At 34.3% G+C, this 13,281-nt stretch overlaps 1 protein-coding gene across 2 annotated transcripts in view; it reads left to right on the top strand.

Annotated features, from left to right (window-relative positions):
• Positions 1-8,022: 8,022 nt before the first annotated feature.
• LOC149927819 (uncharacterized) overlaps positions 8,023-13,281 on the top strand; it is a 79,182-nt gene continuing 73,923 nt past the window's right edge. Inside the window, exon 1 of one of the 2 annotated variants that reach the window (XM_090158377.1) lies at positions 8,023-8,049. The gene's annotated coding sequence lies outside the window, so the exon portion shown is untranslated. Of the gene's footprint in view, positions 8,050-10,340; positions 10,768-13,281 lie in introns of those variants that run through there. The other variant, XM_090158376.1, reaches the window with a different exon arrangement.

Genomic DNA, 13,281 nt, shown 5'->3' with positions numbered 1-13,281 from the left:
CATAGAGATGTTCCTTTCTCGTGTACTAAATCATACAAGAGATATTTGGAATATTCAGGGTTACATTTCGACCCTAGGCGCAGTGTGTTTTCTACATATTTTGCACCATCTTTCTAAACCAATCACAAAATGTTGTAATGTTAAGCGAGTAAAATCGGGGCACTGTTAAAAATAAATGTTTATGAAACGACTACAATTGGACTTTTAATTTATTTCGGACCATTTAGGTACTAAAAAAAGTCTAATAAATCATTTAAGACCCATTTTACTCTTTCAAGTTTAATACAATACCTTTTGACTAAACCTTTTCGAGTCCTTGGGGTAAAGTTATAAAAAGTTTATGTTCTTACATTTAGGCTTTTTGAATACCCATTTCATTCCCTTAAACGAAGAAAAAGTTATATGGATCAATTTCGAGACTAGTATTTGAATACTACGTTATTCCCTCTTTGAATATTTTCTTTAAAATAAGACTAGGCGAAAAAATTCCAAGCTCCTGGAATATTTAAAAGCAGCAGTTAAATCTTTCAATGTTCAATTACAGATTGAAAAAAACTTGTTGAGGTTAATGGTAATAGTTAGTGTAGGGAGCTGTTGCCTCGCGTGGCATGAGGGCTTGCCACCACCCTCCTACGGATTGTAAGCCAGCCACCCGAATTAATGGCTTTAAAAGTCGCTCGATGACTTAGGCCTAAGGTGGTGCCTTGGGTATTAGCCTAACTGATTATTATTATGATTATTTTAAATATAGGGGATATTGATTAATATGGGCGCCGAAGAATTATTGTTCAAAACCCCGTTGTTTCGCGAATTCAGGGACGCTTATTGGGCTATTGCCTCCGGCCAAAAACCAGATTAATCTGACCATGGTAATAGTTAATATATTGAGGCGTATTGAATAATTAAAAGAAATGGAAATAATAAGGCCCTTAAAATGATTGAAAGTAGAGTTTAGAAGAAGGTCTAACTTCTTACTGTTTATGAAGTAAAATGAAAAAAAAAGTGTAAAAGAAGTATTTATACCCCCCACAAAAGAACTCAATTTGGAGAGCAGAAGGCTTAAATATGTTATGTGGAAATATCCTGAATGGTCTTAAATAATGGAATTTGTTTAAGCACTTTAGAGGTCTAAAATAAGACCTTTAGTTCTAACAGTGTGCGCGTCTTCTGCACCTTAAATCGACTCTGAGAAAATTTAAACAATAAGTATATAAATAAGTAAAACAATTACGCAAGAAGTTTTGATACATAACACTTTATTTTAACCTAAAACTATATCTTTGAGTCTTTTAGGGCTTCAAAATTTGTAAACGCTACTAAATATTTGCCAAGCCCATCTGAAAACATAATGAACTTACGTAACGTCTGCCTATGTTTAATAATAATCATTTAGGCTAGTACCCAAGTCATCGAGCGACTTTTAATGCCTTTAAACAGGTGGTCGGGTTACAATCCGTAGGAGGGTGGTGGCAAGCCCTTCATGCCACGCGAGCCAACAGCTCGTTACACTATAACGTTAACCTCAACAAGTTTTTATGGAAAAGCGAAACCGAAGAGCTCGGGGGGAAACCCGTTCTGCTTAAATTTAAAACATATAACGATGACTACGTAATTGACAAAAAAATCCATATTTCGCTGAGCAAAATTTACAATACAGGTCAAAAACATTTTGACCTCAAACCTGCCTAGTTTTACACTAAAAGCTTTGAAACTTTTAAAATAGTTTCTGAAAACGAGGTTGATGAAATGGTTGAAATTTGGTATCAATCGGTGCATTTCAGGTTGGGTTTTTAGACCCAACCATAAATAACTAACATCTTCAATTAGATATTTGGTTTTAGAAATTTAATTCTTTCAATCTTCGCTATGGCGGTAAATTCAATTAAAATACTCTCAAACAAAACAAACATTACCAACATTAGCTCTCGCAGTGGCAGATTAACCACCAGCCGCACCCTAAGGATAACCTGGGTCGCTGCCCTATGATTGATTTTTAGCTTCTCTTTAGTCCTACGCTTAAAGCTCCACAGAATCATTTGAAAAATTCGAACTAAATTTCAATTCCCGCGACTAAGGCATTCATTTCCCCCTTTTTAAAACACGTTTATATTTAGCCTATCTCTCAAGATCAAACTATATTCTAGCCCTTTAAACTTAACTTTGTGTTATGGCTAATACACCACGGACAACGAGACGACCCGAGGTGTAACACACCGATTTGGTTCAAACTCGCGGGTTTGGTAGGCTTTCGTGTAACTTGAAAAACCCTAAAGGAAAATGTCTCCATAGACAACCTTTTTGCCATGGAAACCAAAAATGTTTTTGACAACACAAAATGAAAATTTTCCCATTGAATATAACATGGGAATCTGACCAATTTTTAGGGTACCCCCCTGTGAAAATTTTTAATCAATTTCAAACTTTTTCATTATTTTTTTATTTATATTTTCTATTTTTAGCATTTTCAAAAATTTAAATTTCAAGTTACATGAAGGTCTACTTAACCCCCGAGTTTGAATAAAATCGGCGTGTTACACCTCGGGTCGTCTCCTTGTGATTTCGTAGGGTAGTTACATCTCACATTCAACTAAATCTTAGAAGTATTTAGTAGTAGTAATAAAATAAAAATTTGGCTAAAAACGGTCGATTTTCTTACGGGATTAATTATTTATTATTAAATATAGTTTACGTAGCCATTTAGTAAGAAATAAATTAACACGCTGATTTTCCTTCATGACTTGGAATTTTGATATCTTTGTGAAACAAAAACGTCTACTTATACATTTAAGTGCCGCGTAGAAACAAAGTCGTCCTAGGCTATTCCCCTACATATATGTTTCACCGCTATACAAAGAACCACTAAGGGCCAATAACGGTATTTGCAACGCACCATGTCAAGCTTGAATAACAATTAACAGACGGTGCTAAAGAAAATTAATTATGAAAATTACAAGTCAAAACTACATTTATCTTGAGAGCTTTGAAATGGAAATAATAAGGGACTGTTCACAAATTATCTAACGCGGAAAGGGGTCCAGTGGTTGCTGAAATATTAAGTAATTAATAATCTTAAGGTTAACGAAGCAATTATATTTCCGGGTGAGATGAGTAGTATTTGTTACGTAATTTAGGGAAGGAGTGGATCATAATAGCAGACCGTGAAAGGGATTGACCAATCGATGCATCTAAATATAAATAAGAAATATATTCGGATGAACAGATAATATACATTTTAACGACGGAAACACCAAGGACGTTTAAAAATTAAATTTATTTATTTTTATAATATATGGGTTTAGCAAAGACCTGCAGGTCGAAAGCTCACTCGTATATTCTAAAAATAATTATTTTTTACTTTTAAACGTCTATTTGGTTTTCCGATAAAATTTTATTATAATCGTTTTATCCAGGGATCCTATTCGTGACAGAAACGAGTTTAGGTGGCGTAACGGCGCAAGCTCTCCTACATTGCGCCTATGACCTGAACGTGTCTGATACAGATAAATTAAAGAGTCACAAGAACGTTTTTTCTTAAAGGGAATATAACCTCAGGTATTTGGTGTGGAACACCAAAGTTTGCAGCTTTGGCCACTCTTGCCTTTAGCTTTAGAAATATTTGGCGCCACTGTACGGGGTAATTTGAAAAATTGAAAGGGTCTTACATAAAGATTGCTTTGCAGGTTATATTCCCTTTAAATAAACTTATCAAACTAGGAAAAAATTATGTTAAAATTCATTATTTATCAAGTAAAATTTACGAATCTAGGTTTCAATGGCGAACCAAAGGGGGCGTAGCGATAGTTTTCGGTCGCGAATAAAAAATATTTTATTATTTAAGAGAATATGCCTGTTCGAATCGTGATAGCTGTAATTTTTCACTTTTCCGCTCGCCCGAATACATTTTTCGTATAAAAATTAAAATCTGTACTTTTTAATTTAATTTTCTAGAAAGATGTAATTGTGAACGACCCACGATGCGAAATATATTCGGGAAGCTTTCGCTGCCGTTCCTTCGAACGCGAAAGCTCTAGGGTAAAGCTGCCTTCACAGTCACCGAGTCGATAAGGCGGATGTGACGAGGTAGGCTGGTGTCCTGAGGGTGTAAACGGGATCATCGCGCGGACGGTTTAGAAGCAAATGGGCCCATTAAGCCAGTTATGAATTCTCGCCGCATGTTTATCGTTTAACGCTGCTATTTTGCCAAAACCGTTTTCGACGCGCACGGCCTTTAAGTACAGATAGGCTCGCGCCTTTGCGAAGCGAGCCGGTCACCGGTGTCTATTTGCTAATGCGAGTTTGGATGGCTATTGCCGCTGTACATGTGTTCTAGGAAGAAGCGAGGCTAAGGATACGTCGGGTTTAGAAGCTAAATTGCATTTAGCCGGAATCTATTTGTATAATTTAATAAAGCCAAAGAAGTTTTTTCAAGAAGAATAGCAACTTGGTCGATTTATCGTTTTAAGGAACTTAAGGCCTTGTAACTTTCTGTACTAATGTTGTGAGTTAAGCCTCGTCCTTTGAAATTCTTATTAACCGGGAGTACATAGGCTTAGAACATCTAGATCATTTTAAAGCCTTCGATTACAGTCATATTTTCGAGCTTAGCAGAAGATGATGCGTTAAAATAATTATTTTGTTCAAAAGCTTACTGCATAAATGTGGGGGAAACTCATCCTATTGTAATATAAAGGAATTTAAATTCGGCTGCGTGTGAATTGGGGATTTTAAATTAAATTACTGTCCCCAAAACTATAAACGCAAAATAACTGCTCAAAAAGTATAAGCCCATATTATTAGCCAAAAAATAGTAACCCCAAATTACTGTCCTAAAATTATAACCCAAAATTACTGTCCTAAAATAAAACCCAAAATTACTGTCTCTAAACATGTAATCCCAAATTACTGTCCCCAAAATTATAACCCCAAATTACTGTCCCCAAAATTATAAACACAAATTATAGTCCCCATCACTATAGCCCCAAATTATCATTAAAATATTATAACTGTAACCTCAAATTTCGGTCCCCAACATTAGTCCCAAATTACTGACCCCAAAATTATAACCCCAAATTACTGTCCTAAAATTTATAACACCAAATGACTGCACAAAAATTATAACCCCAAATCATAACCCTAATTTTTTTAAATACTTTACACTTCTTTATAAATATCTAAAATTATATTCGAAATTTATAGTCGAATAAAAATAACAATTTTGAAATCTTGTTTTTATGTTTAAAACTAACCATTTCAATTAACATTACTGAGTAGTTTATTTTTTTAAATCAGACCTGATCAGGTTATTCAGAATATCTGAAAATAACCAATTAGACACATCTTTTAAATTATTATCTCTAAGCAATCTGATCACAAATTTGTATCTGATTAATTATTCCAAGTAACCGATCTGAACTGATTTGCTATAATTCTTCTGACCAGATTCAGATATATGAACAAATATCTGACTTAAACGTTTTGTATACATATACAATCTTGTAAAAAGCATAGTAAATCAAAAAGTAAATAATTTTTCCCAAAGAAAAAATGTTGAGATGTGAAAAATAGATAGCTGTGTGGCATCTGAAATCTGGTCACCATCTGCCTGTCGGCTCACAAGGAATTCAGATATGATTCGAGTTAGGCTAGCTGGTTTGAAATTTGACCTACATCAACTGATCTGATAATATCTGACCTCTGATTTATCATAATTATTCACTCAGGTCCGATAACGTTACGCAACTGCTATCTGAGAATCGGTTGGAATAATGGAACTTGGCATTAATTAAATCATTGTAGGATTAAACACACTTCTGCTATTTCAATAATGAACGTTTGGCATTTATCACTTCACCGTTAAAAAAACAAATGAATAATAATGGGTAATAATTGTGCTCAAGGCAGCATACCGAACTTCATATTATTGGCTATTTCGTTGTTTTGGGGCCTGGTTTTTGTGGGCCTAAAACTCGGAAACCAAGCATTTTTGGACCCTTGATCATAGGATATTTTTGACTCATTAGGAACCAAAGAACACGCCCTTAAATTTAAGATATTATATCCCGTAACACCTTGTATGATTTGTATACATTTTATTAATAGTCAACCCAAAACTAATTAATAGGTAAATACCTTGCGAAACCCCAAACCAACTCTTTGATAGCCCCTACTCCTAGTGCCAGAGATAAAAAGCGGATGGCTCAAGAATTACAGTATGCAGAAAAAGATAATGAAATCGCGGCGGTAAATATATAATTCCAAAAATTAATCATATTAAATAACAATTATTTTTCTTCGATTTGTATTTGCTAAATCTTTTTCCTGTAACATATTTGGTTTGTATATAAGCAATTATTTAATAATAGCTCTGGTTCTTTAATTATCATAGCTTAAATATCATTTTAAATATGAAAAGTAATAAGTTATAAATCATTATATATTATATAATAAAAAACGAAAAATAATAAATGAACAGTGTATGATAAATAATAAATACATACACAGTGTATGATAAACAATAAATAAATAAACAGTGAGTGATAAAATAAATAAACAGTGTGTGATAAAATAAATAAACAGTGTATGATAAACAATAAATAAATAAACAGTGAGTGATAAAATAAATAAACAGTGTGTGATAAAATAAATAAACAGTGCATGATAAATAATAAATAAATAAATACATAAATAAATAGTGTATGATAAATAATAAATAAATAAATAAATAGTGTATGATATATAATAAATAAAAGGTGTATGATAAACAATAAATAAACAGTGTATGATGAACAATAAATAAACTGTGTATGATAAACAATAAATAAACGGTGTATGATAAACAATAAATAAACTGTGTATGATGAACAATAAATAAACTGTGTATGATAAACAATAAATAAAATGCGTATGATAAACAATAAATAAATTGTGTATGATAAACAATAAATAAACTGTGTATGATAAACAAAAAATAAACTATGTATGATAAACCATAAATAAACTGTGTATGATAAGCAATAAATAAACTGTGTATGATAAACAATAAATAAACTGCGTATGATAAACAATAAATAAACTGTGTATGATAAACAATAAATAAACTAAATACATCTATCTTCAGTAAAGTAGTAGGAATTTAAATGTAAAAGTCATTAGCTATCTCTTGAATAAAAAAATTATCTATTTCAAGTAACTTCAGCGAGCAACATCCTTTAAAAAATGTGACTAGAATACTTTCAACTAGAGCATATTTGAACGAGCACTGAATTAGGCGAACCTATAGTTTTGTGAGAAGGCGATTCGTAAACGACCAAAGTAGTTTATCAATTCGCCGTTTGCCTTCACTGCCATTTCCATGATACCCGCGTCAAGAAAAAAACTTTGCGAATTTCAGACGTTAATCTCAAAATAACTTTTAAAAGTTGGTTAGATACGGTAAGGGAACTTCGGCGCATCGCGTTCACCAAATCTCATCAGTTCCAGATCCAAGTTTGCTCGTCTCACGTTTCGGATCTCCCAAACAAGGAATATGGATTTTCCTATCCTCGAAACTTATGATTTTGATATGTAGGAGAGATGGAGGGGGGAGAGCCGCTTCCGGCCCCTTCTCAATCCCTGAACACGACGGGCCGTGGAAAATGTTTGGCGTCGAACATACGGTGAAAGCGGCCAAAACTTTCGTATCAGAGCAACGGTCGGCGTCAAAACGATGCCGGAATATATTTTTCTTCCCTTTGCCAAAAATGCCTGCGCGCCCTTCCACCGAAACTCGTCATAGTTTAGCGTTTCTATTTCGTGAACCCCTTTCAAAGTGCTGTCACAAAATAGATACTCGCGCTTTTCTACCTTGAAGCGAATGACTGGAGCAGAGGATAAGGAGTCCTAGCAACATTCCTAACGTTCAAAGAACTGTCTACCCGAGGGTATAAACACTCAAATTTTTACGCACACCGATTACCGAACGATTACGGAGATTACGAACCGTAATTATTTCGCAATGAGTACGACATGATTACCCCTGAATCAGTTCAATCAGAGTGTACACCAATTACGGTAAGTGGTCAGCCTCTCGTTTCAATACACCACTTAAAAAACACATTTCATAAGGAGTTGTATCAAAAATCCTAACTTTCAGAGGCGGATAGAAATTTCAAGTAGACACTTCACATTTTTTATGTACACCGATTACGTGATCAGTGAACGATTATACTCCTAATATTATCTTATATGAAGCCCATTTTACTGTAGTAAATTTAATGCTTCGCAAAACAATTAAAATTTGTAGTTGTTGATAAATAATTTATCCACAGTTTTAAAAATAAATATAAGATTGGTTAACCACTTCGCATTTTTCTATATACCGATTTGATAACCAGTGAACTATTACAAACATTACAAAATTGATTATAAAATGATTACGCAATGATTAAAAGCGATTTCAGAGATAAACAAATTAATACAATTCGTCGACTCTCGGCATCTCAATAATTCAAAGAGTAAGGCAATCGTTCACTGATAAAGTGGTCGGGGCACAGAACAATAGGTGGTGCTTGGTCCCTCGTCAGATTGATTCAAAATTAAGAAGGAGTTGCCAGCTTAATTCAAATTGGACTGAATTGAATTCTTGTAAAATACACAGCATGAATAGAGACATCAGGATATTCTTCAATAAACAATTTGTTTTAAGCAGAACATTATCAGAATCACCGTTAAATGCTTTCCCTATCACACTACGAAGACCCCTTAAAGTATCGCCCCTATCATAGCCGCAGAGCGAATTCTCAGTTTAACTCTTTATTTTGTTTATAAATAGTTAATCTAATACAATCTCTGTTGATTACTACAACAATGGCGTGCAAATTTTCATATTTATTCTTTATTTTGTTTAAACGAAAATATCTTTATTACAATTAACCGAATAAAATTTGCCATTAACCTTTGGTCGTAAATAATACACTAGGTTGCACTCATCCGCCGACAAGGACATCTATTGAGCCAAGGGGGTACTAGACTAGATGAGCTACTTCAAAGAATACTCGGCCAATCTCACTGCGAAAATTTGGAGAAAAATGCTATCGTAAATTCGTAATACACCAGAGTTAATTTTGCACTGAGTATGAAATGGGGAATTGAAATTGAATAACTATACCATAATTACTTTCTACACCTTGCTTATTTTCTTCTAAAAAGACTTCTATGCCCTTTCAACCAAAGTTGCGTGTCGTTACAATTCGTTCATTAATTAACCATGTATGCCTGAACAGTATATCTTGTAGAAAAGTTTCATAAGGGCAATAATATTCTATCAAGTTTAGTTTCCACTAATCTATTTTTCTTTACGCGCGTAAAACCTTTTGAAAGTGCTAAAGTTGAGACTCGCGCACTCGTGGAAACCAAGGCTAAGGCTTAGTGCCCACTAACGCGTGTGATAATGTTTTTTTCTTGAATTTTATGTGGCGCCGTTTCACGCGCTAGTGGAAACTAAGCATAACATGTTTTTCTTTGCATCGACACTAACCGTCGATTGCTCTATTTAAACCCAACCTACAGGCTTAATAAATTTTCTTTGCGTCAACGTACGTCTATGCTGCGTTCAGTAAGATCAACGGAACTCAACTCATCAGCTACTCAACGCAGTCAGTTCATAATTTAAGAGTCGTTAAACCTAAAGCTTGATTAATAATTAAATGGCTTTCTGTATAAAAATGCCAAATTATTAGGAAATTTAGCAATTTATCTAAATTGATTGTGTGTGGGAGTATTTATTAAGCCTTTGTACAAACGAGGTAGCCATTTCACAACATTGGCAAAAGCCCAATGAAGCGTTCAGCAAGATTCTACTTCACGTTGAGCAACGGTCTCAACGAAAGGAACTTCTCAGGAAACGGGTTCTTCTCAACCGCTAGCCCTCTTTCGTTAACTCCTAATAGCAGATCCGACCAATCACATTCTGGGATTTTACCAGCCCAATTTCCGGAGCTGGCGCCTGAAACGAGTAAAATTCAAAATCCGTTGTGGCCCTTTAAATGTCTTGCTCCTCAAATTTAACATCACTGCCAAGTTACGTATAGCTTGACAATGTAGGAGTTCTCAAAATGACGAGGGCCCCTAACCTCTTTAATTTCGAGAGGTGAGTCTATAATTCTATTACGACTCCTTGGTTCCGTGCTCCCTGATGGCGTAGCGCGTATATGGGACCTATATTGACGTCACCACGTGCTGTGGGTAAAAAGAGCGCGCGACGCGGAGAGATAGTCGAGATTTCGAGCGCGTTACGGATATCCACGAAGGTGGAAAACACGCGCCAAAAGCACACTCGTGGAACGAGAGAGCTAGATTCGAGAGTCGTCTTCGTCGCGCGCCTTCGAAGTAACGATATACAAGTCCTAACGGCGTATAGATAACCCGAGGCTCTCTCTCTCAGTCTCTCTTATACAGAGATTCAAACGCGTCGGCGCTAAAACCGTGGTTTCAACCGTCGCCGGGCCTCGCTGGATTAATACTCTTTGGAAGCAAGGCGCGCTGCAAGTGGCCGGGGCTCGGGCGAGTCCGGACGCGTTAACAGACGAGAGTGAGCAGCCTCTCGACGTAGGGTTAAGTGCAATATTGCCGGAGGGAGACAGAGAACGAGGCTTCGCCGGATTTTTGGGCGGCCCCCCCCGCTAACCCCCGACCGTTTTCGTCGCAACACGCTACGCACTCCGCAGAATTGACCCGCGCTTTCAAGTCGACCAGCCAACCACTAGCGACAGATATTCTAAAAGCTTTTAAGTAAGTACCCTTTACTTTATAAACAATTTGCGATCCGGTTCGTATATTTCGGGGTTTTGCGGATTTGTGGCCGTTATTGTTATAGGGATAATGCGATTGAGGTTTATATTTCCACTTCGCTAAGTTTCTTTTCGGGTTTGATTCGGTCGCGTCATCGCACGTGCGGAATGGATTTATCGTTAGTCAAAGCTTGGTTTTACACTAACTGGTTTTGGGTTTGTAATAGCGGATTTTAAAGATACGTTTTACAACTTATCTTTATAAAATATCGTTCGGAAAATTTTCCATTAGAAGATAACGTTTTCGTGAAAACGTGTGTATAATTTGAGTCTTTTGTAATCGAATATCGGCAATTTCAAGAGTAAATAAATACGTGACGACAAAAATGATAATAAATTTAATTTAAAGTAATGGTAAAATTAATTTTAAGGATATAAGTAAATAATGTAAAATTAATTTTAAGGATATAAGTAAATAATGTAAAATTAATTTTAAGGATATAAGTAAATAATGTAAAATTAATTTTAAGGATATAAGTAAATAATGTAAAATTAATTTTAAATTTATAAGTAAATAATGTAAAATTAATTTGAAGGATATAAGTAAATAATGTAAAGTTAATTTTAAGGATAAAAGTGAATAATATAAAATTAATTTTAAGGATATAAGTAAATAATGTAAAATTAATTTTAGGGATATAAGTGAATAATATAAAATTAATTTTAAGGATATAAGTAAATAATATAAAATTAATTTTAAGGATATAAGTAAATAATATAAAATTAATTTTAAGGATATAAGTAAATAATATAAAATTAATTTTAAGGATATAAGTGAATTTAAATATTAATCGATTACCAAATTATTTACGAGACTGTAGGTAATAGCACCGCTTTTAGGTTCGGATATATAACAATAAGTTAACTGATAATTGTGTAATTTATATTAAAAAATTAACTAACTAATTAAAATTGAAATTTATCTTAGTTGAATATAATATAATATAATATAATACAATAGAACACAATTTAGTAGTAACTACTTTAAAATATAATACATAATAATTTTTTTATAAAATATATATCAAAACTACTTTGATTATATTCGATATTAACTTACTTCCTATTGTTAATTCAATTTATATTACTAGAAAAGGGTTTTAAAACCACTCGTTTAAAAAATAAAAATCTAAAGTTTAAAACTAAAAAAGACGAGGTGCATGTATTCCTCAATTTGTTTTTCAAAGTCAATGTTAACCTATTAAAACACAAACCCATTTCCACTAAAATATTTACTGTATGTAAAGAGATTCATGACTCAAAAAGCCATAATTAGAAGACCTCAAGGCGAGGCTGAGCCCTCTCGAAGTCGCAAATAGTTTTATCTTCATATTTATGACAACACGGCACTTTACAACCCTCAACAATATTCTTAAATCTACTTTCAAAGCGTTTACTCGTGTTTGTATAGCCTTTTCACACTACGAAGTTTAAAAAATATATATATAAAATTAATGTCTATTAGTAGAATCGTAGAGTGTGTGCTCGAATGCGTGTTTGTTTTGTCTTGACGCAATAAGTAACGTTTGATTTTCTCCAAAAACGTTGTAATTAATAATAATAATAAGCTAAGCTAATACCCAAGGCCCCACCATAGGCTTAAGTCAACTAGCGACTTGTAGTTTTGGGGACAGTAATTTAATTTCAAATCCCCAATTCACACGCAGCCACATTTATGCAGTAAGTTTTTGAGCAGAATATTTTTTTAATGCATCATCTTCTGCTAAGCTCGAAAATCTGATAGTAAACCAAGGCTGTAAAATTATCTGGAGGTTAATAATAATAATCAGCTAGGCTAATACCTTTGGCACCACCTTAGGCCCGAGTCATCGAGCGAATTTTAAAGTTATTAATTCAAGTGGCCGGGTGTAAATGCGTAGGACTCGTAGGAGGGTGGTGGCCAGCCCTCATTGCCACGCGAGCCAACAGCTCCCTACACTTACTATTACCGTTAAACTCAGCAAGTTTTTCTGGAAAGAGGAAAACCCCTCGGCATGTGTTTCAATAGCGTCGCATGACGCACTTTTAAAGGAACTAATGAGATACCAGGATCGTTTGATTGACGTTTAAGGGGAGGAGCTTACTCTTCGAGGATGGGAAGCAACGCTAAAAATCACCTCAGCATAGTCATTCTCTCGAAGCATAAATAAATGCATTCTTGGTAAAATTTTGGTATGATTTTGTAACATGCTTTTTGAAAAACTTATTTATTTATAGATAAGCTAAAATAGTTGGTTATTTTTTTTCGGTAATAAGCGAGTTTATCGTTTGGCTAAGATCAAAGTGTAGTGTCTTTTCGAATCAGTTGTTAAACATATCTCACCATTTAAAATTGGATCTTAGAATGTTTTTATTTATACTGCCGGAGAATGACAATTTGGATAATATTTTTATCGTTGCTCTGAATCCCAGCCATGCTCTAACAATAAGATCTTCCCCATAAAAAATCGAAACA

Source organism: Leiobunum rupestre, chromosome 9 (genome assembly GCF_980474605.1).
Source record: "Leiobunum rupestre chromosome 9, qqLeiRupe1.1.hap1, whole genome shotgun sequence".
Classification (NCBI taxonomy): Eukaryota; Metazoa; Arthropoda; class Arachnida; order Opiliones; family Sclerosomatidae; genus Leiobunum; species Leiobunum rupestre.
This window is presented reverse-complemented; position numbering and strand designations above follow the sequence as displayed.